Below are 24,370 nucleotides of genomic sequence, written 5' to 3'. Positions count from 1 at the left end.
AGACGGTGTTCTATGAAATAGACTTGTTGACTGTCGGATAGACCTTTTCTACTTAATGATAGCAAAAGTGATGATGGGAGTATTACCAATATGGAAGCTTTGAAGTGAAGTTACGAATAAGATAATATGCAACGACAACTAAAGTTTTCAATAATTAAGAAAGACAAATGGACCCAATAAAGGAGAGAAGATAGATTGAAGTGAATGGACCTTTATGTGATTGTTTCCTTAAATTGGTACCTTGTTAGGGTTAAGAAGGACAACAACCAACTTATAGAGTAATGACAACCAGATGTGCGATTTTTCAAAATTTTTAAACAAATTTTCGAAAGAGATTTGCCTAACAAAAATTTCCAAAAGCCTTTTGAATAAAATAAGTTTTAAAAATTGGTTGTCAAGTTACTACTTGAGTTTCTTGTTTGTTATAAGACCCGGATTACTTAGAAAATATGTGTTCCAGAAATTAGTATCATTAGAGGGTCAAGTGGACTCGCCATTATAAAGAAGTTTTGATTATTCCTAGCAGAAGAATGCAAATATTGTTTGATAAGATTAACAACAGAATCAGCATACGGAGCAACTATTCATCCAAGTACTGGGACTATCTGAGTTCAAAGAATTCATTAATTTAACAGAGGCCTAAGTATGACCGAAGAAGATTGGGAGGATTTCCAGACTTTTCTAAAGGAAGAACAATATTAACAAAAGAATCGATATGTTGAATGATCAGTGGTTATTCTAAGTTGCAAAGATGAAACTTGAAGTTATCCGATAAGAGCGTAATTATGATCGAATTTTTAAAGTATTATATGTTCAGGTACGACGTTAAAGACACAAGACTTAATAAGTAAGATCTATCATAGTGCTTAATTTACGCAGGCATTTCAGCGGACTTTCTGAAGTTATTAAATGAATCGATTGGGATTTATTGATCGAACAATCTCAGAAGATGTATATAAGTGAAATGTGGATGGTGACCAATGGTATCATTCTTTTCTCCAATATTACAGCGTATGTTCTTTTTGATTCCCGAATATGTATGAACTTCTTTCATTAATAAATTCTTTACAGTGATAAGAAAAAGGAGGATATTGTATTCCTTTCAAATTTAATTTTCCCCCTAAAGAATTGCTCTCTGATTGGGACAAGCAGTATTATGGTGAGATGCTTTGTTGGGATGACGAAGAGTCGGGTGGGATGCCACCTAATCATGTGATGTATGCCATATGATATGAAAGACTAGCCATCTTAAGTACTAATGTGGTTGACTCATTCATATTCAAATCATTACTTCTTCTTTCTTTTCAACTCTAAGTTTATTGAATTACGGATCATTCTAGTTATTTTGTTGCACTATCGTTCTTTACGAAAGTTTCCAAACAAAATCAATCTACCAGGAACCAAGCAGACAGAGTTCCAATCATTGGATTCCCATGTTTCAAGTATGGGAAAAACCAGTGCATATGGCAATGATTGTATATCATCATCCCCAGTTAGTGATATGTTGAGAATTTTGGGATCTACTCTCCTTCGATGGTGAACAAGCCTCCAATAGTAAGAGTTTATAAAACATCGATGAAAGATGCTATTCAAAATATGGATGTGATGGCCGGAATGCTTACTGTGAATTCTTTTTATGCTAAAATATTAGTGGATTCAGAAGCAACTCGATCTTTGTTTCTCAAGATTTTATTGATAAGCAGAATTGTTAAATAAGATTATGAATGAAGGACTAGCAAATCAGGAACGTGTATATGATAATCAAGTGTGTATGAATTGTGAGATTGAGATTTTTGGCAATAAGTTTATGATAATTTGATACTATTTGAGAAAGCAGAATTTGACGTTATCTTAGGAACGGACTGGCTGTCTAAGTATGATGCTCAGATAGACGGTCGTGATAAGAAGATAATTCTGAAGATGCCAAATGAGAATATGATGATGTTTAGAGTATGAAGGGAAGTAAAGAATTTTTTAATGATGATCTAAACTAAAAGGTTACGGTGATAAAGATGTGAGCACTATAGTGACTATGTGATAAATAGAAGTCAGGTTTCAACAAAATTTAAAGATTTTATAGAAATCAATGAGTTTCAAGATATGTTTTCAGACGAGTTATCAAAATTTCCTCCAGATAGAGAAATTAAGTCTGCAATCGACTTAGCACCTGAAATAAAATCATTATCCAAGACCCTGTACAGAATGGTGCCCGTTGAGATGGAGGAGTTAGAAAAGAAATTTCAAGAATTGTTAGAAGAAGGAGCGATTAGACCTAGTGTACCCTATGAGGTGCACCGACATTATTGGTTAATAAGGAAGATAGAAGTATGAGGTTATGTATTGACTAGCGCAATCTCAACAAGTTTGCTATCAAGAGCAAGTATCTGTTACCCTGAATTAATAATTTGTCTGATCAGTTGAAAGAAGTAAAATATTTTCTAGGATTGATTTAAGATTTGGGTATGATCAATTGAAGATTAAATCTGAGGACATATCGAAGACAGCTTTCAGAACTAAGTACAGTTATTATGAAATTTTAGTAATGTTACTTACATTGACCAATATACCAACAATATTTAAACTTGATGGACAGAACTTTTAAGGAGTATCTGGATAAGTTGTATATGTGCTTACAGATGATACTTTGGTTTACTCAAGGTTAACGAATGACCATACAAGGTATTTAATGATAATTTGGGGAGTCTGAGAAGAAAGAAGTTGTATGTAAAGTATTTAATGATAATCTTGGAAATTATGAGGAGGAAGAAGTGTATACTGAGTTTTCAAAGTATAGGTTTTGGTTGCACGAAATTCAATTCAAAATAGTGAAGGAACCAAGGTGGATCCAGTAAAGATTAAAGCTACAATGGATGAAGAAACACCAAAGACACCGCCAAAAGTGAGAAGTTTATAGTATCGGCAGAATATTATCGAAAATTTGTTCAAGATTTCTTGAAGATTACGACATCTTTAACGAAGCTTACTAGAAAAAAAATGAGAGGGATTATATGGAATTGAAAAGTGTGAAGAAAGTTTTGCGAAGTTAAAGAAGAGATTAATCACGGCACCTGTTTTATCACTTCTAGATGGTCAAGAAGAGTTTGTAACCTATAGTGATGCTTCTCATAAGGGATTAGGTTGTGTATTGACGCAGTATAATAAATTTATGGCACATGCATCTAGACAACCAAAACCTCATAAGCAGAAGTATCCTACTCATGACTTGGAACTAGTAGTAATAGTATTCGCTTTAAAGATTTCAAAAACATTATATGTATGGAGAAAGGTGTGAGATTTATACGGACCATAAGAGTTTGAAGTATGTATTCACGAAGAAAAGCAAATGTAGTGGCAACGCGATAAGTAAAAAGAAGAAAGTGAATGTCGAGACTGCACCAGAAGAATTATCTATGGAATTTCAGAAGTTGAAATTGGAAGTCAGAATTTATAATCCAAAAGAAGCAAGGATGTATATTATGGCCTTTCATCCAGAGTTGTTAAGAAAAGATAAAGAGATGTTAAGAAGAGATAATGGATCAGGATGTTAACAGTTTAGTAAGAGGAAATTTATGCACCCAGAAGAATAATCACGGTATCCTCAGAATTTCTTCTAGAACTTGGATGCTATAAGTGACAGAATTAAGGAATGAGATCCTAAAGGAAACTTACAATATTAAATATTTAATTTATTCAAGAAATGCTAAGATATACAAAAATTTAGAAAAGAATATTGATAGCCAGATATGAAAAAGAAATTTCAAAAATGGATTAGGAGGTGTTAGGTATATCAAAGAATTAAGGCGAAGTATCAGAGGTCTAGTGGATTATCACAACCATTAGAGATGCAGAATGAAAATGGGAGCATATTGCTCTGGATTTTATTACCGAGAATGAATGCGAACCACGATGCCAATTGGGTTATGGTGGACAAGTTAGCTAAGTCAGCTCACTTCTTACCTATTAATGAAAGATTTTCATCGGACAAGTCGGTTCACATGTAATTGCAGGAGATAGTAATTCATCATGGAGTTCCCGTGTCTATGGTATCCGACCAAGATTCAAAATTTAATTTAAGGTTCTAAAAAAGTTCTCAAGAATGTTTGAGGAGCTAAGTTGAATATGAGTACAACTTATCATCCACCGACTGATGGCCAAAGCAAAAGAATGATTCAAACAATTGAAGACATGTTATGTATTTGTACCATTGACTTCAAAGAAAATTGAGATGAACATCTACCTTATTGGAAATTTGCTTATAATAACTATAATCACGCCAGTATCAGAGTGCCTGCCTATGAAGCTCTTTATGGACGTAAACGTCGATAACCAGTATATTGGGATGAAGTCGGAAAATGTAAGATACTTGGACCCGAGATGGTGCAACAGACAAAAAAGTTATTCATAAAAGGTTAATTGCGGAACAGGATCGTCAAAGGAAATATGTAGAACAAGCTAGGAAGAATACGGAGTTTGAAGAAGGAGATGTTATATTGTTAAATGTATCACCGTGAAAAGGGATGATCCACGATCGGAAAGAAAGGAAAGCCGAGTCCTAGATACGTTGGACCTTTTGAAATTTTGAAACATGTCGTAAGATAGCATACGAATTAGCGTTACCCCCGCATATGCAACGTGTTCATAATATTTTTCATGTGGCAATGTTTAAAAAGTATAATCTAGAATTCTAGACATGCAATAGAATAGGAGCCGATAGAATTTCAGGCAGAGTTGTCCTATGTAGGGGATCCAATAAAGATCATAGAAAAGAGGGAGATAGTGTTAAGAAAGAAAGTTACAAGGTTAGTAAGAGTATTGTGGAAACCCAGGGGTTGAAAAGTCAACCTGGGGTTCAGGAAGTGATATGCGTGAACTAGTGCCCTTAGTAATTGCTTAATTGATTATGGGGACAAAATCCTTTTAAGGGGGGAAGGATGTAATATCCTCGATATAACGTGTAATTATTTTTATTAATAAATAAATATTATGTGATTATTATATGAATTTTTGGTGAATTATCTGTGAAGTGATATCTGTGTTTGGATATTTAAATATGATATAATTTGAATATTTTAAATTTTATATGTCCAAAGTAAAGTATAGATATTTGTGATATTTTTATAATAATTTTTATGTTGTTATATGATTTTATAAATGATTTATGGATTTAATAAATTATTTTTCCGAGTATTTATAAACTATTTTGTATAATCGGGAACCAACCGACTTCAACCGTTTTTACGTTTTTACAACCCGAAACTCTTCCGAAAACTCCTTCCTAACCTAATTGTAATATTCCGAACATTTTCCATGTTTTGACTTTTTCGATCTGGAGTACGGTTTTCCCTGTGCGGGTCTCGGCGCAATATTTTCGATACAAAATTTATTTCGATAAATCGATAAAACCCGTATTTTCGAGAAACAAGATATTTTTAATAAATTATTATAATTATCATCTCGTAATACGTGTAACCAAAGCGCTGATACCAAGACCACAGTACAAAATGTACAGATTTGGATAATTATCCTAAAATCGGTACCGTTTTGAATCTGTTTTCTCAAATAAACGTCATATTTTATATCCGGTATGATCCAACTGGGTACCAATATTCCGTAAATATAAATAGCCAATAGAGTATTGTATTTTGTACAGATACATTTGCAAACAGTAAAATTATATAATTTCCAGAGAAAAACCCTAAAATTCATCGCGTTCTTCATAATCGAACGAAGGTTCAAAGGCGTTATCGAACTCCGATTTGGGCGTGCAAGTAGTCGAATCGAAACTCTTGACGAGAACAATCAATATCTACCATTCATATCACTGCAGAAACATCAAGTAAATTCCTGTTTATTTTATTAAATTCGAATTTAATTAGATTAAAATTAGGACTTTTTATTTTTGATGTTGTTTGTGTGATTTGATGATTGAATGTTGTAGAGGATTAAATTATGAACATTTTGGTATATTATACTCTCGATTTGGAGTTCAATAAAATGTCTAATTATGTAATTGATTCTTGAATTTATGAGATTAGAGTTTATATAGTATGAATGTTCTTGATTGAAATTAGGCATTTTTGAATTAAGGGTTATTAATTAATTCTATTGATTGGGTTATGTTCCTGATGAAAATTGCAATCGATTTGTATATATGAAAGTAACAAACGATTCTTAAACTGGCCAAATCGAAGCTCACCGGACCTTCGTCGACTTTTGGTTCGATTTTGCCGGAGTCTGAGTTATGCGCTTGATCTGTTAATTTGGATGTCAGCTATGTGTTCCTGAATGAATTTGGAATGGAAACCGAACTGGAATCAAGCCAAACCGTTCTGGTTGTGTCAAAATCGGGCTTCACTGGAGGATTTTCCGGTCACCGGAAACTGGGTTCTTCACGACCCGTTTCTGTTCTTGGTGACCCGGATTCCTGACCCGGTTTGACCCGGTTTCAATCCGTTTTTGTTCTAAAATTATTCTGAAATCCTGTTTTTGCACTTTAGCCACTAAAGTTTCCAGATTTTACAAATTCTGGATTTTTATTTTAAATTCTTTCAAAATTTAGATTTCTTTTTATAATTATTTTCAAAAATTATTTTTAATTTCTAAAAATTCTTAAAATCATTATTTAAATTCTAAAAATTATATTTAATTTAAAATAAATCTAAATTATTCAATTAATTAATTTTAGTTAATAATTAATTAATTAATTAGTCAATTAATTTAAATATTAATTGATTAATTAGTTTAATTATTTATTAATTGATTTTAATTGATTATATAATTTGACTTAATTATTTAAAAATTTCAAAAAATAGTTTTGAGCAAAAAAAAATTGTATTGATCTCAAAGCTCGATAATTATTATAAAATGATTTTAAAGCCAGATTCGGGCAATCAAACCTTGATAATTGCTTTTAAATGATTCAACAGCCCGTTTGAACTCCGAAAAATGTTCAAAAATTCGTAATAAATACCTGGAAAATCATTTTGACCCCGAATCTTCTTTGAAAAATTATTTTGATCGAATATCTTACGTGCTACGTGTTATATGTGATCTGATTGTTGCATAATATGACTAAACGTGCATTGTTTGACTGTTTTATTCATAACTTTAAATCCGTACGTCGGATTTGGGTAAAACGAAGGGTAGATAAAAGCTTATGACGTCTATGTGACGATTAGAATAATGTGAGATGAATATCGATAGGTGCTTATGATGCCTAGTAGAGTAAGTAAGGCATAGAAAAGGAAGCAGGTGATCAGAAAATAGAATCGATGCGTAGAAAATAAAACAAGTGATCAGTGAGTCAAAGCGAGGCATAGAAAAAGTAGACAAGTGGTTGTTGAATAGAAACATTAGACAAGTACAAGTGAAGTCGGAATCAATAGCGATAAGGCAAGTACTTCTGAACCTTTCTCAAGATATATTGTAAATATTTCTAAACTCTCTCGTGACATATTGTTAGTATTCAAATTAGTTATGCTTTATATCATAAGTGCTTTGAATCATTCAGTTTTGAACCCGGATCACATAACCTGATCTTTGAACTGTAAGCCTTATTCTTTGTAAACCATCCATTGTTGATTTACCAGATACTAAACCACACAAATATGATACTACTCCATAAATACATATCCACCATATATCAAACACAGGAACAGAATTGATTGAACATACAGAAACTTTTATACTCAATTATACCTTGTAACATCAAAGAACTAAACCTTGTAAAATCATTTTTCATCTAATACCTGATTCTCCTACAGGCTGGAGACCATTTCTTATATATACCTTGATATACCCTTGTGACACTCATGAATTGCGTTACGCTTTTATTCAAATGTTTATCACTATTGATTATGATCTTATTTTATTGAATTATATTGTTCATCATACTGAATTGCTTTAGAATTGGATAGTTTTCTTTATGTGGACCAGATTCGTAGTCGAATTAGGCTAATGTGTGCCTTGGATCCAGTTTATAGAGCAGAGCCGTGTGCCTTGCTCGGGGTTAGTGCGTGATTGATCAGCAGCCTAACTTTGGTTTTAAAACTTAAAATGAATATCCAATTCTAATGATTGTTTAATAAGAAACTTGATTCTTCTGAATCATCTCACTTGATCATTGTTTAACCCCAGTCATTGATATTATGACTTGCTGAGCTAGTTAGCTCACTCTTGGGAATATGTTTATGTATTCTACAGTTAAAAAGGAAATGATTAATAGCAAGGTTTTCCAGTCCAATGTGCGAGCTAGGATTCCATGACGAGTTGGATCGAGCCTGCAGAAGCTTTATATTATAGCTGAGATATGCAAGCTTGTAAGAATAATTTCATTATCAGTTGTAAGTTAAACTAGTTGGGATTTGGTACGATGTAATAAAAGTTAAGGTTGTGGCTTGTTTCCATACTTTAAGCTGTTACGATCCGTGGTGGTGTACAAATGGGTCATTTATATAATATTTCATAAACAGGTTTATATATTGTGTGTTTGTGTTGTGAACCCCAAACTTCTGACCCGGGTTTGGAGGGCGTCACAACCATTAGGTCATCTTGGATCGATAAAGACTAAAAATATCTATGAGCCGAAGTGTGTCTGTCCGGTTATAGCAAAGATGAACCGGCCCAAGATGGACAAAGACATGGTCTGTCATCCATAACGCCCACGTCCCTTCTTTGGTAGAACCGACCGACAACTCCGGGAGTGTAACGTTAACAATTCATGTTATATACACGATGAGGGTAATTCATCAACACACACTTCAGATCACATAGACTATCTTGTATTCTGATTTACTCACATAAACCAGTTAACTTATTTTCATACCGGAGGTTAATTGGGGGGATCATCCTCAAATTTTTCTCTTTGAAGGCCGAAGTCAGTTCATTTGGACGAAGTCATATTGGTAGAAAACTGGTTCCAACAATCCCATTAACCTATTAAGCCAGCTAACGTAAAACTTTGCGTTATACAGATCAAGTCCTTAGAACCTTACTCTTTGTATAAAATCTTATAATCGTTTGATTCGCCGAATTCCAGAATCAGTTATGAGTTTCAACCATTCCAATCTCATGCATGGCGTTTGGTTCAGAAAAAATGAATTGGATACCAATTCCGTAACCCCCCCCCCCCAATATGGGTTTTTAATAGTCCAATGGGGAGGTGGGTACGAGGGAGTGGTATAAGTATCAACTTTAATTCTACTATTTTAATTTATATTTAAGAAATTAAATATAATTATTTAATACTAAAATAAATCTATGAACAAAAAATATATTGAAATAATAATTAAATTAATTGTCTTAAAATATTTTAAATTAGAATTATTGATTCTCACACTAAATCAAACACATGATATCAGATATGATATATGATCCTCGTACCACTCTAATCTGAATCCTAATTTTAACCCGATATTATGTCTTTAACCAAACAACCCCTTAATAGAAAGGAGAAAGCATTGGTTAAAATTAAACTCCTTTTACTAGTTTTGAAGTTCAAAATTTTAATATCTTCTTTTATAAGAGCACGAGAGCCTTGTATTTTACTAATAAAATTATGTAAGTTCTCCGATTCTTACAATATATATTGTCATAATGAAGATGATATATGAATAAACGATAGTAATAATAAATTAGAAAATACAAACAATTTTAGTGCATATTAAACAAATATCACAAAATTTAAAAAAAAATATGATGGTGAGTGAATATTATGATATATACCAAACTACTTACATAAGACATAATACAATTTATAATTTTTAAATATCAAAACTTCTAATTTTACTATTCACAAATTTTAATCCTTAAAAAATGGAAATTCTCTTATTCTTTTTTTTATCGTAGAGAACCCGTAGCCGCTACCTTTCGGATGCACACTGGGTAAACCCCACGAGCTCACACAATAGTCGGTAAATCACGTGAACTATTTTAACAAGTTATAAATTTTTCTCCAAATATTTTGTTCTTTATAAATCTACGATCTTGGTTAAAATTAAAGTTTTCACTATATTAATATGATCGAAAAAATAAAAATAAAATAAATATTTGGAGATCAAGGTTATACACCAATTGAGTTAACGAATTTATTCAAAACTAAATTTAAAAGTTATTATATAAAACCAAATCAAAAAGAGTATAGACATATGTTATTAAAAAATTCTAAATTTTATCATTTACATGTAGTAGTAATTTTGATAGCATATATTTTTTTTACCTACGGTCAATAAAATATATAATGTTCCAATTATTTCAATAATTTTAATGTAATATTTCTAGTATTAAATTGTGAAGTAATAATGTAATATTAAACTACTTACAAATACATAAAATATAGATATAACTAAAAGCATCCATTAACTATAAAATTTTAATTATTTTTTTTACTATAAATCCCGGGGCAAACAAGTATAATTTAAAAATAAAGTTAAAAAAAACCCGGACGTTTGGATATTATTTTTTATCCTAGAAAACCCGTAGTTGTTACCTTTGGATGCGCATTTGGTAAATCTCACGAACTCACCTGCCATATACTTTCGGGAGGTATAATCATAATTTCAAACATGTGATAAAGAGGATAATTGTAACATCCCGATTTTTTAATAATTATTTTTAGTTATATTATTTGATTTATTTATTTATTAATGTCAGTGTGCTGTAGTTAAAATAGTTTTTATAAGTTTATTTTTATTCTTATATTCAGAATATTGTTTTAAGGGTATTGGTTTAAAAAAATAGTAAGGCTATTATAAAAAAAGAGAGAGGGTTTTAATAAAAAAGGGAGAAAGAAGGAAAGGAAGAGTTAGGGTTTGCTAAAAAACTAAGGGATTGCGTTACTTTGATCGGAGAAGAGAGGAGAGAGGGAGAGAGAAAGAGAAAGAGAAAATAGATGGAGATAGAGATGAACATCAAGAACTTTTTGGAGGGTTTTGAATTTGGCGTTTGTGGAATTGGGGTTCTTGTAATTTGTGGTTCTGAAATCGTAATTAGCATTCTCGGTTACTAAGATCTCGAGGTACAGATATCTTTCTTGTATTCTTTCTTTTCGTATTCGGATTCGTGTATGTATATTGCATATTCTGAATCTTGTTAAATTCACATCCGATTCGTTGTTCATCGTATGATTGTGATTTTATTCTCGTTGGAAAGATAATTTGATTATCTTCGTTTTTCGTACTTTGTATTTTCTGAAATTCTGCTTGTAAATATGTTAAAATCTGTTGTTTGTGTAATCTATTGCTGAAATTTCTGTTTGTTCGACCTAACTTCATAAATTCATTATAAATTGAATATTTGTTCAAATATTATGAGCAATACCATTCTGGAAAGCTCTTTTCAATATTCTACAATTTGCGTTACATTCTGCTGCTAAATTCGGTGATTTTGATGTTTTAAACATCAAAATACAATTGTAATCAGGGGCTGATTCTGTTCTGCAGTCCGTATGTATTTGTTTTCTGAATTCGTTACTCGTTCATTTTTGACGAGCCTTACCATTCTGGAAAGGTCTCGGAATTTCTTACGACTTTCGTGTTTCGTACTTTTTCTGTTGACTTAATCTTTATGCAGTAATTTGACATTCTTTGAAACTGATCAGATTTGAGTTTATCAATAATTAGTGGTTTGTTATGTTATTTTGTTTCGTGATGTTGGGTTATAGTTTTTTTGAGGTTATTTGATAATTTTATATATGATTTTGGAGATGTAAGATATTTGAGTGTGTGATCTTTGAGTATTTATTTTGAGTTATTTATGTTATTTATATGATTTGGGAGTTTGTAAGACATCCATCGCGAGTGGATAATCTCGTGCTTGACACCTCCTATGCGGTGTACTTAAATTGTATGGGCGTGTCGCCGAAGTTGTGGGACACGTATAGCCATGGCTAGTATGTGTATGATTTGGCCTTTTGGGTAGCACGTGCTTATTGCCGTGCAAGCCCCTGTAAGATATTGGGTAGCATTTGCTTTGTACTCTGCAAGCCTTGTAAGATTTGATGACTATATATTTCTGAATTACCGAAAATGTAGGACATCCTGTAAGTGTAAGATTATCTCCCATATTCGTATGTAAGCTATTTTGTAAGTGTGAGAAGATGTGTAAGAGTATGTGTAAGGGTATGATTTCATTTTATCATTATTATTTGGATTATATTATTTGTGATTATTATGTAAAATTGATAAGGATATGTGTAAGAGTATGATAAGTTTTGGGTGATAAGCATTTAGTTTTGTTTTGTGGGTTGATTATTCATTTTTTTATATTGTCTCATTCACTATTATTATTGTGCTTCATTCAGATATATAGTTGTGCTCTTAGCCTCGTCATCTTTTAATCTTTGTTCAGTTATACTTTATTTTATATCTGTATATGAGCCTTTCGCTCACTGCTGGTCCTTTATTCTCTTCGTATTCCTCCGACAGGTATTCTTACTTAAGCGGGCTACTTATGGGAAGGGTGCGAGTTATGGAACTTTGAGTAGTTTGGCCTTTCTTAAATTTCTCTGAGAGTTTATTGGCATGGTTGTAATTTAGTTATATTTTAATTTAAGAATTGTAATTTTATTGTATTTTTGAGAAGTTGTAAAGTTTTATCGGATTTTAATAGAGTTTGGATTTAAATAAGTATTATCTTGAGAACCTTAATTATTTGGGTTGTTGTTAGGAATATATGTGCATTAGTTTGATGATATGTTTAACAAAACACTTAAGTAGAAATTCAGTGTCTGTAGCCTCAACGGATAAGACCACTTCGGCTATCCGTTGATGGTGTAGCTTTACTTAGAAATAAGTCTAGTGTTGTAGCATATTTCAGTCTCTGTATTTAAGATGTAATTCTTAGAAGTTGAGAGAAACTATGAGTCATGTTGACTACTAGAAGATATGCAGATAGGAAGGCCAATTGTAAATATTTCATGCCTTGTAATTTTGTATAAATGAAGTGGTATCAACGGATGACTTAAAGACCTTCAACGGATGAGAAGCTAAGCTTCAACGGATGTCTCTAAAGCTTCAACGGATGTTCTGTTGATTAACCGTTGATAAGTGGTAGTTGTACCTACAAACAGAGGCACGTGGGTGAACAGAGATAACTGAAATGTGGCAGCCTAATTTCAGGAACATCAGAAAAAGCAGCCGTTCTACTCTAGTATAAAGAGACATTAAGTCAACAAAGTACTGGAGTGAACTGGAGAAGAAACAAGTGGAGATCTTACTTTATTATTTTATTATATCCTTGTCTTCACTTGTAAACTTGGTAATATATAAACCAAGTAGTAGCTAGTAATTAGATAAGAATTTTTCCAGAGCTGTTTAGAAAAATCTTGAGAGAAAAATTATCTAGTTTGTACTAGGATGCAGCTGTGATCAAATTCTTAGATCACAGAATTTCTGAAATACCATCTCTGGTGGAACAACAAATCCACCAGAAAAGTTTTTAAAGGTTTATTGTGTTCTTTACATTTGTGTTTGAATATATATCTGTCTGTATCAGCTTAAAGCAATTCACACACTTGTTCATCTTGAACACACAGTCTTTATAAACTGCTCAAAACTTGAAAAAGTTTTGAGATTTACATTCAACCCCCCTTCTGTAAATCTCATTGTAAGTTCTCTAGAAATAACAATTGGTATCAGAGCAGGCTCTTGACAAACAAAGAGTTTAAAGATCTTGGAATCTAACAAAGATGAGTAAGAAGGATATTGGAGTAAAAATCCCAGTTCTTGACAGAGACAGTTATCACCACTGGAAGGTGAAAATGCACCTTCATCTACTCTCCCAAGATGAAGGTTATGTAAACTGTATTGAGAATGGTCCTCACATTCCCCACAAAGTAGCCACAGTTGCTACGGCCACAATTGCTGTTGGTCAATCCATTCCAAAACCTAGAGCAGAATGGACAATGGAAGACACAGAAGAAGTCCACAAGGATAAGAAGGCTATGAACATTTTGTTTAATGGTCTTGACAAGGATATGTTTGATAATGTGATAAATTGCTCAACTGCCAAAGAGGTTTGGGACACAGTTCAGCTGCTGTGTGAAGGTACAGAACAAGTAAAAGAGAACAAGATGCAGCTTCTCATTCAACAGTATGAGTATTTTCATTTTGAAGAAAATGAATCTTTAAATGACACATTTAACAGATTCCAAAAGCTGTTGAATGGATTGAAGCTGTATGGTAGAGTGTACCAGGTGAAGGATTCAAATCTTAAATTCTTAAGATCCTTGCCAAAGGAATGGAAACCCATGACTGTCTCCTTAAGAAACTCTCAGGATTATAAGGACTTCACTCTTGAAAGATTATATGGAATCTTGAAGACTTATGAACTAGAGTTGGAACAGGATGAGGTATTGGAGAAGGGGAGAAAGAAAGGAAGTTCAGTTGCATTGGTAGCTGAAAATGAGAGGGAATGCAGACAAGAAACTGTGAGATCTACATCAAACTCCAAAGATGGTACAAGATATCAGGAATCAAGCAAAGGAAAAGAGCAAGTTGCTGAGAATGAAGACAACTCCAGTCAAGATGACTCTGATAGTGTTGATGAGCATCTTGCATTTCTGTCCAGGAGATTTGCAAAGATGAAGTTTAAGAAAAACACTAGAGCCACTAAACCTCATAAGAACATGGTGGACAAATCAAAGTTCAAGTGTTTCAATTGTGGTATAAGTGGACACTTTGCAAGTGAGTGCAGAAAGCCAACTTCTGAAAAGAAGAAATTTGACCAAGTAGATTACAAGAAGAAATATTTTGATCTGCTCAAGCAAAAGGAAAGGGCTTTCATTACTCAAGAAAAAGATTGGGCAGCTGATGGAGAGGAAGAGAATGAAGATGTGGAGTATGTCAACTTAGCTCTCATGGCTGATTCTGAGGAAAATGAAGTTAGTTCATCAAGCAATCAGGTAACAACTCAGGTAATCACTACTGATGTAACACAACTTACTAAAGAAGAGTGCAATGATGCTTTTAATGACATGTCTACTGAATTGTATCATTTGCGTGTGTCTCTTAAATCTCTTGCTAAAGAAAATAGTAGGATTAAAGAGAACAATCTGTTTTTAAGTAATAGAAATGCTATGTTAGATAATAAGATGATTGACCTAGAGAAAACCAAGCTGCATTGTATATCTGTTGAGAATGAACTAGCTGAATCTATTAAGAAAGTAGAAATACTTTCTAATCAATTAAAGAGAGAGCAAGAGGTGATTAAAGCCTGGAAAACATCTAGGGATGTTAGTGCTCAAATTGCCAAGGTCCAAGGAATTGAATCATTCTGTGAAACTGCCTGGGATAAAAACAAAAAGAAACTGGAATTAATTGATGGGCTGTCAACGGATGTGGAATCAACGGATGATGAAGGTTATCCGTTGAAGGAAGAAAATGAGCATCCGTTGAAGGTTCCTCAATTAAAACAGGCAGATGTTTCTAATAGTGAAAATCTAAAGAAACTCAACAAAAAGTTTGGTTCAACCTCCAAGAACTTTGTTAAAGAAGAAGCAAGCACATCCAAAGATGTCAGTTAGGTGAATATAGGGCACATGACCTTAGAACAGTTAAATAATAGGCTCAAGATGGTTGAGGATAAAAAGGAAACTAAAAGAAAATCTAACAGAAATGGGAAGGTAGGTGTTAACAAACATAACAATTACACACCTGATAGGTATGCTCCTAGAAAAAGCTGTGTGCATTGTAGTAGTGTTAATCATCTATCTGCTAATTGCAAATCTATTAAGAAAACCCCCATAACTGTACCCTCTTCCATGCCTAACATGTCTGCATCATCTCTACATGCTATGCCTACTATGTCTCAACAGAATCCTTATGCACATTTTGCAAACATGCCATATTTTAACAATCCTTATCTTGCTGCATTTAGTATGCCTCAAATGCCATACAATATGCCTATGTGGAATAACATGTATGCACAATCCATGCCTTATCATATTCCAAATGTGCTAAATGATTCTGTGACTAACCCTACACCTCAACCAACTACATCCAAGACCAAGGTTGACTCAAAGTTACCTAAGTCTAGAGATGCAGGAGGAATGAAGTCTAGGAGAAAGGCTAACAAGAATGGACCCAAGGAAACTTGGGTACCAAAATCAAATTGATTGATTTTATGGTGTGCAGGGAAATAGAAGAAATCTATGGTACTTGGACAGTGGCTGTTCAAGACACATGACAGGAGATTTCTCCCTGCTCACAGAGTTTAAGGAAAGAGCTGGCCCTAGCATAACCTTTGGAGATGACAGCAAAGGGTTTACTATGGGATATGGCTTGATTTCAACAAGGAATGTCATCATTGATGAAGTTGCATTAGTTGATGGTCTCAAACATAACTTACTGAGCATCAGTCAACTATGTGATAAAGGGAATACAGTTTCCTTCAATTCTGAAGCCTGTGTTGTCACTAGTAAGAAAGACAACAAAGTGGTTCTAACTGGAGTTAGAAAAGGAAATGTGTACTTAGCTGACTTCAACTCTGCAAATGCAGAATCTATTACTTGTCTCTTCAGCAAAGCAAGTTCAGTTGAGAGTTGGCTATGGCACAAGAAGCTATCCCATTTGAATTTCAAGACAATGAATGATCTAGTCAAAAAGGACCTAGTAAGAGGAATTCCTCTTGTTGAATTCTCAAGGGATGGTTTGTGTGATGCTTGTCAGAAAGGCAAACAAAGGAAAGCATCATTCAAAAAGAAGCTTGAAACAACAATTGATGAACCATTACAGCTGCTACATATGGATTTGTTTGGACCAGTCAATGTATTGTCAATTGCAAGAAAAAGATATTGCTTAGTGATTGTAGATGATTTCTCAAAGTTTTCATGGGTCTATTTTCTTGGATCAAAGAATGAAGCAAGTGAAATCATTATCAATCACATCAGGCAAGTCAATAATCATCCTGACCTGAAGGTTAGGAATATCAGGAGTGACAATGGAACTGAGTTCAAGAATTTATCAATGAGGCTGTTCTGTGAAGAAAATGGAATCATGCATGAGTTCTCAGCTCCAAGAACACCTCAGCAAAATGGGGTAGTTGAAAGAAAGAACAGATCTTTAATTGAGGCTGCCAGAACAATGCTTGAAGAATCAAAGTTACCAACATATTTCTGGGCTGAAGCTGTTAATTGTGCCTGTTTCACTCAAAATATCTCTTTGATCAATCAAGCTAAAGGCATGACTCCTTATCAGTTGTTCAAGAGAAGAAAACCAACTCTAAACTTTCTTCATGTCTTTGGATGTAAATGCTTTATACTAAGGAATCAATCTGACCATAAAGGGAAGTTTGATGCAAAGGCTGATGAAGGGATATTTGTTGGTTATTCAGCTGGAAAATCATATAGGGTCTACAATCTAAGAACCAACATTGTTATGGAATCTGTGCATGTTGTGTTTGATGATAAAAAGATTGATGGACTAACAGATGAGGGACAATATGAGAGACTCAAATTTGACAACATTGAGATATATTGTGATGATAGTGAAGAGGAGACTGATGGAGATAACACTTCAAAAGGGATTCAAAACATGCCCTTGGATAATGCACAAAATACTGCATCCGTTGAAAGTCAGAATTCTGCATCCGTTGATAGAGGCAATGCAGTATCCGTTGAAAGACATGGTGTATCATTCGTTGAAGTACTAAATGAAGCATCCGTTGATCATAGTTTATCAACGGATAATCGATTTACATCATCAGTTGATAGAACTCCAAGTTCCCTGCAAAGGACCAACAACTCAGGGGGAGTTTCAACTAGTCAACACTCTGTCTCACATCATGACAATACTGAGGCCACCTCATCTAGAGCACATCTTCCACTTCAAAGGAAATGGACCAAGAATCATCCCTTTGAACTGATCATTGGTGATGCATCATCTAAAGTGCAAACAAGAAGAGCTACTCAAGATGAATGTCTGTATAGTAGTTTTCTATCTCAGGAGGAACCTAAGAAAGTGGAAGAAGCCTTATTGGATCCAGATTGGATATTAGCTATGCAGGAAGAGCTAAACCAATTTGAGAGAAACCAAGTTTGGAAGCTGGTACCCAAACCAAAGAACAAGAGTCCTATTGACACAAAATGGGTATTCAGAAACAAGATGGATGAAAATGGCATTATCATAAGGAATAAAGCCAGATTGGTTGCTAAAGGCTATTCTCAGCAAGAGGGAATAGATTTTGATGAGACATATGCTCCTGTTGCAAGACTTGAAGCCATCAGAATTTTTCTAGCCTATGCAGCTCATGCCAATTTCAAAGTCTATCAAATGGATGTCAAGAGTGCATTTCTAAATGGGAAATTAGAGGAAGAAGTCTATGTAAGTCAACCTCCAGGATTTGAAGATCCAAATTTTCCAGACTATGTATATTATCTGTTGAAAGCACTCTATGGACTGAAGCAAGCACCTAGAGCCTGGTATGAAACCTTATCAAAATTTCTTTTGGAGAATCACTTCACTAGAGGTACTGTTGATAAAACTCTCTTCTTTAGGAATGTTAATGGCTCTAGTATACTTGTTCAAATTTATGTAGACGACATAATATTTGGTTCTAAAGATGATAAACTTTGTAAAAAGTTTGCTAAGCTAATGCAAAGTAATTATGAAATGAGCCTTATGGGAGAACTAACCTATTTTCTTGGTTTACAAATTAAACAAGTTAGTAATGGAATTTTCATTAGTCAAACTAAATATATTCATGATCTTTTAAAGAAGTTTGACTTAATGGAATGTTCATCTGCAAAAACTCCCATGGCCACTGCCACCAAACTTGAATTAAATAAGACTGAAAGGTCTGTGGACATTACAAGTTATAGAGGCATGGTTGGTTCACTTTTATATTTAACTGCTAGCAGACCAGATATAATGTTTGCTACATGTCTGTGTGCTAGATTTCAAGCTGATCCTAGGGAGTCTCACTTAATAGCTATCAAAAGGATTTTCAGATATCTCAAGGGTACACCAAATTTAGGTATTTGGTATCCTAGAGAATCTGGCTTTGATCTAATTGGTTATTCAGATGCAGACTATGCAGGTTGCAAAATAGACAGGAAAAGTACAACAGGCTCCTGCCAATTCCTGGGAAACAAGCTTGTATCATGGTTTAGCAAAAAGCAAAATTCAGTCTCTACTTCTACAGCTGAGGCTGAATACATTGCTGCTGGAAGTTGCTGCTCTCAAGTGTTATGGATGAGAAATCAACTCCTTGACTATGGACTTCATGTTGATAGAATTCCTATCTTTTGTGACAACACAAGTGCCATAGCCATAACAGAAAATCCTGTACAGCACTCAAGAACCAAGCACATTGATATCAAGTACCACTTCATTAGGGAGCATGTCATGAATGGTACAGTGGAACTACATTTTGTTCCAAGTGAACAACAAATTGCAGACATATTTACCAAGCCACTTGATGAATCAACATTCACAAGATTAGTAAGTGAGCTAGGTATGCTTAATTACTCTTAAAATTCATGTCCTTATTGCAATTTGAATTGAAGCCTGAAATATATTAGTTGCTAGAACAAATTTGACTTTTAACAAAGTTTATACCATCAACGGATGTTTCCTATCCGTTGAAAGTCAAAATTGCTCTATCAACGGATATTCATTATCCGTTGAAAGACAAATACATTTCTGGAATTTTTATCCGTCAACGGATAAAACTGAAGTACCTTTCAACGGATGACAATTTGCCTTATCCGTTGAAATGTCACATCAGTCGATTCAGGTGTTTCACAGCCGTTGATTCTATTTTCTTAACCGTTGATACTCATACATACATCTGTATGTATTGGTTTTAAAGGTAGTTGTTAGAATACTTACAGTTTATTCTTAAACGGCTGAAATTCACTAACATATACTTATTGATTAATCTTTTACTAATTTTTTTTTTGAAAGCATATAAGCCCTTATGATTTTTCATTTTTACTTTACGCTTTCTTAAAATTTCATGCATTTACCATTTTCTCTCTGCAAAACCTTCAAGTTATTCTCTGCAATTTCTACTCACAACAATGGCACCAGTCGTGAAAATTATGTCTCAATCTGGGTTCATCTATGAGAAGAACAATTTCATAGCTTTGGTAGAAAAGAATGAAGCCCATTCAGACTATCACAAAATGATGGACTTCATCAAAAACTGTAAACTTAGCTATGCAATGCTGGAAGCCCCAACGATTTACTGTGAAGTAGTTGAGGAGATTTGGACAACTGCTGAGTTCAACTCCATAGATATGACTATCTCCTTCACTCTCAAAGGTAAAAACCACTGTATTAACTGTGATGATTTACAAGCATGTTTTAAATTACCTGAGAACAATGCCATGACACCACACACTGATAATGATGTATCCAGCATGTTAGATTCCATAGGTTATTCTCTTAACTCTGCTAGTTTAGGGAGTATTAGAAGAAAAGGCCTTAGGAAAGAATGGAGTTTTCTTGGGGATGCCTTTATAAAGGTTTTCTCTGGGAAAATTAGTAATTTTGATGCCATAACTTCATCTCTTGTTAATATGCTCTATATGCTTGTTTCTGATAGGTATTTTAACCTTAGCAACTATGTGATGCTAGAATTGGGTACTAGATTAGGTAACAAAGCCAATAGACCTAATAACATCTATTATGCTAGATTCTTTATGTTATTGGCTAACCATGTTGCTGAAGGTTTGGTCATAATCAATGAGAATAATAAACTCAAGTGCTGGGCACAAGAGAAAAGAGTTCTTGCAGATTTATTGAGAATGGATCTCAACAGCAGTGTGCCATTGGTATATTTACCAATCATGAATGCACCTCAGGTAGGTGAGGTAATTGCTTCTACAACTCCTACTTCTTCCAACCCCTCTATTTCTTTATCTTCTAGTGTGGCCATGAAATCTGTGACAATGCCCCAACAGATGTCTACCAAGGTCACCAAAACTAAACTTTCAAAATCAAAGACAAAGAAAACCACCTCTGTTGTTTCTTAAAAGACAACAGTTGTAACACCAACCATTAACCCTGAGGGGAGTGAACAGGGTGTGAGTGGTGAGGGGAGGGGTGAACATCAAAGAAACCCCCAGGATAAGGAAGGAGAGTTAAGTGCTTCCCAAGCTAGCCAAGCCACAATTTCTCAAAAAGCTGTGGTGGTTGAAAAGGTATCTAGCACATCCCTAGTTGCATCCTCCCAAAAGGATGTTACTATTGAAAATAGTTCCCAACCAGGAACACAGAACAAACGAGGGAGGGACACTGAAGCCAAACACTCACCAACAAAAGCTTTTATTAGAAGAAAGAAGGCTAGAACCCAATCTTCTACACAGGGTGCACACACTGTACAGATACATCCATCTGTATCTATGCCTTTTTAAACTCAGTTTGATGTGGCTCCAATAAATGTGGAGTCACAGCCCCATTCTCTCACAATAATCACACATCAATCACCAAACACTTCATCACCATCTCTGGATGTGGATATGTTATTCCCATCAATTCCTGATTCTCCCTCTTTACAACTCAGGGAGGAGCCCCACTCAAATACAGGTGATCATCATCTCTTAGATGATTTGTTGGATCACCCGCAAATTCTTTCAGATATAATTGAAGGATCTGTGTCACCACATCTCAAATCAATCTACACAGATTCAACAGTTATATCACTTCCAATTTCAACTTCTTTTCCTTCTTCAACGGATATCACTCATCCGTTGACAAGTGGTTGCTCTTCAACGGATAAGCTTAACAGCAGTTATCCGTTGATAACATCAGTTTCACCTTCAACGGATATTCCACATCCGTTGATAGTCTCTCCACACATAACTGAATCAATTCCAAGTGTAGAAGACATGAATACTATGCAATCACTCTTAGGATTGAGGGAAGGGAGTGAAAATTTGAGTGAGAGGCTGGGTTGCTCCCAGGCAAAAGGAGAGATTGAGAGCTCAAAAATGCATGCTATTTCTTCCAGCATGGCAAAAGTAAGTGAGAGGAGTACCACCTTAGTAGGTGAAGGTGAGGGAGTGAGTTGTGTGAGCCAGGGGGAGCCCCTGATGCAAGAAAATAGAGAAAAAGAGAGAAAGGCAGGTACAGTAGATATAAGGGTGGAACCAGCCATTGCTAGTGAGTCAATGATTGTGGATGATGCTGAAAAGGAAAGACAATTTCAGCAACATTACAAAGCTGTAATTGATAACATTTCCTTGGATGCTGACACTTTTACTCATCCTGTGTCAGCCTATCAAATGTTGGCTGCTCAGGGCAATGAGGAGGCAGAAAAGACACTACATCTAGTACACACAACAGAATCTCTTCAAAGGGATAAAGCTGCTATTAACAAGATGCCTTCTACAGCTGGTGAGCCATCTGAGGAATTTGGAGTAAATTCTGATGATGATGACTCTGTTTCTTTTGATGGAAGCATGAACTTAGGGGGAGATGAAGGCCCTAGTTCAATTCCAAATCTACCTGAATGGGCTTTGACAAAGGAGTATAGATCAGGGGAATTCAATGTCTCCTTAGTCAAACAAATCAACACTATTCAACAGGCCATTCAGAACACTTCACATGCAAGTATCAAGGCTATCCTTCAAGCTCACCTGGACTCACTGCATCTCATGAAGTTGCAGCAAGTAAAGCAGAATCTGAGTATGGATGATCTCAGGAAGGATATTGCTGACTTGAAATCCTACAGTTCTGAAAAATTGGATTCAGTCATGCCCTATGGTACATTGCAGGACTTGGTTTTGAGATTGAAAAAGGAATCAGTTACTGAGAAAAGGCTGGCCAAGTTGGAAGACAGAGTTCAAGTTATTGAAGATTCTGTGGCCACCATTCTTCACAACCAACAATCTCAAACCAGTCTCCTAATGCAGCTGGCAAAAGCACAAGGCTTGACCCCTCTCCTTGATGATAACAAAAAGGGGGAGAGTAAAAGGGAAGGGGAAGGAGAGCCATCTACAAAAATCAAAATATCTAAAGTGCTAGTTCCTGCCATCACTACTTCTCCAATCATTCAAATCAAAGGAAAGCCTGATGGAATTGATTTGATTCAGCTAGCAGCAGCTGAAATTCAAGTGAAAGAGCAAAGGAGGAGAATTGATGAAAGGTTGCAACTGTTGTTTGGCTCTACACAAGATAAATCAACATCTGTGAAATATAGCACAAAGATTGAACCAATCAACATGGAGCTCAAGCCAGTAGGGAGACATAAGGATGGAGAAGCTTCTTCCAAAGAACTACAAGCTATAATTCTCAAGCCCAATAAAAGATCCAATAAGGACTCTACAAAGAATCCTTTAAAAGAAGTGGACTTTCCTCCTCCAAAAGCTGATGAGAACAAGCTTTTAGGTAGGAGTATTGCTTATCTCAAAGAGACCATGGATGAGGCTGTAAGGAGAAATAGGGATATTATCTCTAGAGAGGGAAAGAGCATATGTGTGATACAAGGACATCCCAAATTCTCAATAGCCAAGAAGGAAGAAGTCAAGCAACTAAAGGCTGACAAAAGAGCACAAGCAAAGCTTGAACAACAGCTAAAGTCAAGTCAAGTTGAAGAAGAGAAAGGAATTGAAGTCAGGGGTGAAGACAAGATTGCAAACCTAGATGAGGTTTTTGGGAGTATATTTGGTGAGAGTATGGAAGAAAGAGAGGAATGGCAGAAGGGAAACAGAAGAAAGGCCAAGGCACATAGAAGGAGTTAAGATAATACTGAAGTAACCAAATCTATATCTAAACCACTACCTTCCATACCTGAACCTCTTGTTGCTAATCCCAATATAAACATCCATGGTGAACCAATCATTCCAAAAGAGGAACCTATTGATTGGGACACCATCAAATTGCCTACCTTTCTAACCACTCTTCCACTACCAAAGAAACAGAAAAGAAAACCCAAATCTACACCTCCCATAACCTCTAAGAAATTCACTCAAAAACAAAAGCCTAAGCCTAAGCCATCCATTTCTAAAGATGATTATGTTCACATCTGTGACATAAAAGAAATTTCAGACATTGAACTCTATCTGGATGAGCTGGAGGATGTAAGAGGAATAGCTGCTTACAGACAGCTACCAGAGAGATTAGTGTTCAGATACAAAGGAGCTGGGGAAAGAACATGGCCTCTCCACATGATTCTGAATGAAGGCTACTCTACCTTGATTAGAGTCTTTTCAGCTATACAAAAGGATTCTGGCTTTACCAGAACTGCCAAGACTGAAATTCTCAACAAGATTGCCAATATAAGGAAAACTTGGAGGGAGCCCAATGCTTTACCCAGGACTTTACTCATTCAAGAAAGGGGAATTACAATTCACAAATCACCTCATTGGTTGATGGAATTTAGAGATGATAAAGGAGTCAGAAGATTTTTCAGACTTGAAGACCAACTC

The sequence above is a fragment of the Apium graveolens genome, chromosome 7, assembly GCF_009905375.1.
Source record: "Apium graveolens cultivar Ventura chromosome 7, ASM990537v1, whole genome shotgun sequence".
Taxonomy (NCBI): domain Eukaryota; kingdom Viridiplantae; phylum Streptophyta; class Magnoliopsida; order Apiales; family Apiaceae; genus Apium; species Apium graveolens.
Note: the sequence above shows the minus strand (reverse complement) of the source record.